The sequence below is a fragment of the Octopus bimaculoides genome, chromosome 5 (genome assembly GCF_001194135.2).
Source record: "Octopus bimaculoides isolate UCB-OBI-ISO-001 chromosome 5, ASM119413v2, whole genome shotgun sequence".
NCBI lineage: Eukaryota > Metazoa > Mollusca > Cephalopoda > Octopoda > Octopodidae > Octopus > Octopus bimaculoides.
The window spans coordinates 33,307,291-33,312,749 of NC_068985.1; the positions used below are offsets into that span (position 1 = coordinate 33,307,291).

General features: G+C 36.7%; 1 protein-coding gene across 3 annotated transcripts in view; it reads right to left on the bottom strand.

Annotated features, from left to right (window-relative positions):
* The window catches only part of LOC106882712 (protein sel-1 homolog 1), a 56,118-nt gene extending 50,999 nt beyond the window's left edge, over positions 1–5,119 (bottom strand). For 2 of the 3 annotated variants that reach the window (XM_014933475.2, XM_014933476.2), the window contains exon 1: positions 4,662–5,119. The gene's annotated coding sequence lies outside the window, so the exon portion shown is untranslated. The remainder of the gene's footprint in view (positions 1–4,661) is intronic. The other variant, XM_014933478.2, reaches the window with a different exon arrangement.
* Between the last annotated feature and the right edge of the window lie 340 nt (positions 5,120–5,459).

Here is a 5,459-nt window from a genome sequence, read left to right on the forward strand (position 1 = left end):
TATATATATATATATATATATATATATATATATATATATATATATATATATATATATATATATATATATCTGAGCGATAACAAGTGACTGAGACTGCTGGTGATTTGCTGTGTTTGAGAAGACATGTCAAATTTAGTAAAATTGATATCGTAAACAGTGCCAGTGACACGTAAAAGGCATCCAGTACACTGTGTGGAGTGGTTGGCATTAGGAAATGCATCTAGCCATAGAAACCATGCCAAAACAGACTGGAGCCTGGTACAATTCTCTGGCTTACCAGTTCCAGTCAAATCCATGCCAGCATGGAAAACGGATGCTAAATGATGATGAAGATGATGATGATATATATGGTCATGCAGACAGTGGAGAAGGAGAAAAAGAATGGAAAGCATTTTTATGAAATGACTAACTAATGAAGTCCAATTTTTTACTGAAAGCTTCAAGGTTGATAATTTTTTTTCTTCACATTTGATTTACAGATGCAGTCAACTTTGTCTTAACCCAGATACCAGCTCACCATGTAGCAAGGCTTTTGGAATATGACCATCAGCCATACAACTGACATGTCCAAGCTACTGAAGTTGTCACTGCTGCAAATGAGAATGGCAGGAATACCAACACCCCGCTTAATATGTTAAGATTGTTAATTCTATCCTACCATTTCATTCCAAGGGTTCTGTGCAGACACTGCATATGAAACATGTGAAGTTCCTGTTCTTGTGAAGAGTATGCTGGCCTTAGAAGTGTACTGAGAACATAGGCTTTGTACACCTTAACCTTAGTAGACATTCTGAGCTGTTTACTCCCCCGAAACTTTCTTAGGAAAGTCTTGAGAGAGTACTAGCTGTTTTGACACTGTGCTTCTTGAGTTCTGCATCTAGGACAAAGTTGTGTGTTGCAGTGAGGCCAAGATACTGATGTGCCACATCCATGTCCTTACTTTTGATCTTAATGAAGGAGCTGCTGGAGCGCCTTGTTCCATGACTCAGATCTTTATGAGATTGATGGTGAGACTAAATTAGGTTGCAAGCTCTTGAGAATCTATCCACAAGGTTTAGTAAGCATTCTATTAGACTTGAGGAGTTAGATGCATTAGCAAACAGCATAATAGTAATTTTCTTTATTTTCCATCTAACTATAGTGAAAGCCAGCTACCAGATCTTGAGTGGAAGTAAACACTATCTGTTGTTGTGAAGGCACATAGCTTAGCGGTTTGGGTATTAAGCTCATGAACAAAAGGTCATGAGTTTGATACCTAGCAGTACATTGTGCTATTGAGCAAGACACTTTATTTCCCATTGCTCCAGTTCACTCAGATGACAAAAATGAGCTGTACCCGTAATTCAAAAGGAGCCAGCCAGGTCACATTCTGCATCATACTGAATCTCCCAGAGGATTATGTTACGGGTGTACGTGTTTGTAGAATGCTCAGCTATTTGCGCGTTAATTTCATGAGTAGGCTATTCTCTTCATTGGATCAACTGGAAACCTCATCATAACCAATGGAGTACCAGATAAGGATTCAAATGTCTGTTTCAGGAGCAGTAAAAAAAATATACCAAAAAGTTTTGGAGCAAGGATTCAACTCTTCACTTCAAATTCCCTGGACATAGATTTTTCATACTGCACAGTGCTTATCATACCATCACAGAAAGCCATTATAGTGCTTAGCAAGTTAGGTAGTCAATCAACAAATGGTGATATGTTAAACAAGCCAGTTCTACTGATGAACTTAAATGCTTTCATTAAGTTGATGAAGGCCAGCTACAGTAGTTGATTCTGCTCTTGACACATTTCTTAAAAGTGATGCAATGAAAACATTGTCTATGGTGGATCCCTTGGAGCAGAAGCCACACTGCAATTCAAATTTCTAAAACCTTACAGAACCAGTCAAGTAATAAGTTTGCCAACTATACTAAAAGATATTCCTCTCTAACTTTTGCAATTACTTCTGTCCTTTTGTTTCATAATGTAACAATGTCAGTATCCTACACATCCTTTAGAAAAACTCTCTTCCCAACATTGACAGAAGGATTTATGGGGTTCTTCCAGCAAGACTAACTTACCACTTTCCCAAACATCGGCAGGAATATAGTTTTTCCAAATGCTTTGCCTGTTAGCAAATTTATGCACAGCCTTCATGAATTTTCCTATGGTAAGGAATTCAACTAGTTTGGATGTAACCAGCTGTTAAATAGCATCCAAAGCTTGAGTAAAAGTTACAACAAACATTCTACACATGCCTCCATCTGTAGTTTAGTTTCCTTGATGCTCCATCAAACAGCTTTCAATATACCACAGTACATCTCATTGATAGTGCCTGTGTCTGCTGCTTGTTGGACAAAGTTCAGAGGTTCAGCCAGTAGTTATTAACACACATACTGGTCATTTCCTGAATTCTGCCATCTTACTGTCTTAAGTATTCAATAGTTCTCTGTAAGTGGCAAATTTTTGTAAGCATTATGCTTGGCAACAATGAGAAGAAGTGAACTTTCTGAGATGGCTGGCTACCAGCTGTTATCCTGCAGGCCTTTCTTTCTCCCAAAAGTTTCTATTACAGTGGTGAGAATGATTGTTGTGAGGTAGTACCAAAGCTGAATCACATTTGATGTTCCATGGTTTCTCTGGAAGGCAAAGGGAAGCAATGATCTGATGTGGGCTGACTTTTCTGGATTTGCAATCTTTCTTACAACTATAAGTAGCATCCCCTTTGGCTTGGCTCTATGAAATCTCTTGTTATAGACTGACCTTGGTGCAGACAAGTGAATGTTCTGCATTACAAACTGCACTATGTAATGCTCTTGTCACCAAAAAGTTCTTGAGATGAGATCACCTGGCTATGACAAGGTCCTATTCGTGCTACTGTTTAGCTTGTGGGTGTTTGCAGGATACTCTATAATGGGATTTCGAGCCAAAGTAGTTATGAGTAACACATAATTCTAGGAGGTGCTTGTTATTATTGTTGGGTCAAAGCAAAATATCTAAGCTTCATTTTAGCAGTAAAAGTTTTCTTTAATAACAACAGCAGAAAAGATTGTTAGATCATCAAAGATGGCATAATGCACTCTGTATTTATTTCTACCAATTTCTACAGCTTAGAGAAGTGTATGCTTGACAGCATACCCAACACTTTGTTCACAAGTTTCATCTTCCTTCTTACCTTGCCAAAGAAGAATGAATAGTAAGTTTCTTTTATGTTTCCAGAATCTGCTAACCAGGTGCCTTGGAAAGCAACAATGTCTACTTGTAAGAAGGAAAGATTGCTGATTATGATGACTATTTTGTGCATGCCATCACATTTGATAAATCAAATATGATCATACAGATATTCCAGCACCTGACCCTTGTGCTCTTTTGTCCTTTCTGCTGATGTTGTTGATGCTTCATTGTTGTTATTGTTTCCCGATGCATTTGTTCATTTTGGCAAGAAGTACCTTATGTCGCACACAACCAGTGAAGCAGGTTAACAGTGGTAAGGCAACACCTGTCCAATGAAGTTAAAAAATATCCTCTCTTACCAATGAGAACCTCCACCACCACCAGTGCTTAGCTATATGCTGCTCTAAATGGAAACTTGTAACTTGTTCCCTGTGTTGCATTTGTAGTTTTGTGTGTCAAAAGGGTGGTTGTGATGTGTCTAGTGTGTAGATAAAGGAAGGTGTGTGTTTATCACCTTCCCACCTGCAGCTTTTCTCTGCTGGTTAACAGTAATGTGTAAGAGACAGCAAGTGAGTAGGTCCTTTACTTATTAATACATAGCTTCTCCGGCAAAATGTACCTCTCCCTCTTTATGATGACACATAGTAACTTGGTGCTTTGCAACCCAAACTTAAGTTCTTGGGAACTTGTAGGTAGAATGCCTCCAGAGATACGACCTGTAGGCTCAGTAGCATGCAAAACTGCTTTGGTCTCTAGTGTGATCCTATAGACAGCCCAGTATTGTACACAACCCAACTACGGTAGTTAATTCAGTCGGCCTGGTATCAAACGTATTGATTCAACTTTCCTTTGCATATAACACAGAACGAAAGGGAGATCTGACGCTTGGACAGCCCATACTCTCTATACCTCGACTTTGTCTAGCGCCACAGAGAGGAAACACACAAACACTCATTAAACATACACATTCACGCTAAAAATCTACGGAAACAGGCTGCTTTAGAGATTCGAAACTCACCATAAAGAATATACTTTTCAACTATTAAATTATAACATGTTGATTTTAAAAAATACACTATTATTATAATTGCACTGTTATGATAATACTGTTTTGATTTAATTGCGTGTGTTTAAACTACACTTGTGAGATCAGTATCCATAGCAGTTAAAATATTGAATAGTAATCACCAAATTCTTAAACAAGTAGTTTGTTTTAATCATACAACAACTGCATGTATATTCCTTGGTTATATACTGCAGCAATATAAAAAAATGTCAATTACTGATGCGTATATTTTACAAATTATAAAATGCTAAAATATACAAATCCAATAAACTAACAACTTATTGAAGTTGTACTGTTATAGCTATACAGAGATCATTGTCCTTACAAATAACTTATAGTGATGCATTTTACAAATGAATAACTTCATCTTATATCTGTTACTCATGTAAACAAATATACATTGGTGTATATGTATTTTGAAAGGGGTTAAACATACCTGTGTAATTTCACGGGAAATTCTTAGAAAAGAAGTTCTTTAGTTTCCTTTAACAGTAACCAAAGGTAATGATAACACTTCTGATGTTACCCGATTGAACAGTATCATCTAATAACGTTTCTTCTCGTGTTTTTCTCCTAGCATGCCACGTAATAACCACTTTTATGTTCCGCCGGTGAACATCATCGCCATTGTAAATGAATATTTCTCTGAAATTTTTCCTTTTTATGTGTCTTCTTTCTTTCTACATGCTTTCCATGTATTTTCCCCCGTTTCTTCGATTTTAATATTTTCCGAAAGTAATAAAATTTACTCAAGGTATTCGTATGTATTTTTTTTTTATCTAAAGCTGTCACTAGGGTGCCGATCAAGCATACCTCAAATTCGTTAAATTAGCTGATGCTTTTCAACAGCTGGAAATACACTCGCTCCAACTTCCGTTCTAAATAAATTTATTCCTCTCTATAAAGTCTATGTCTTCCCTCCTCTTTCTTTAGCTCAATCACTAACTAACACTACTACTTCCTTTTCGGTGAAATAAAAATATGACTGCTAAGATAAATATTTCCTTTACTTTCTTTTAAACGCATTCATTTATATCGTCTCATTTAACTAATAGTAGTCCTTGAAAATAGTCTTCACATGTTTTATTTATATTTTATTGGGGAAATCCTGTTTACAAGAATATTAATTACTCTAACCACGAAGTATCTGGTGGTAGACTTAATGCATTGCTTAGTTTAAGACCACCGCTTAGACCTTTTGGTGTCTTTTTATTATAGTCCATTCTGTTAACAG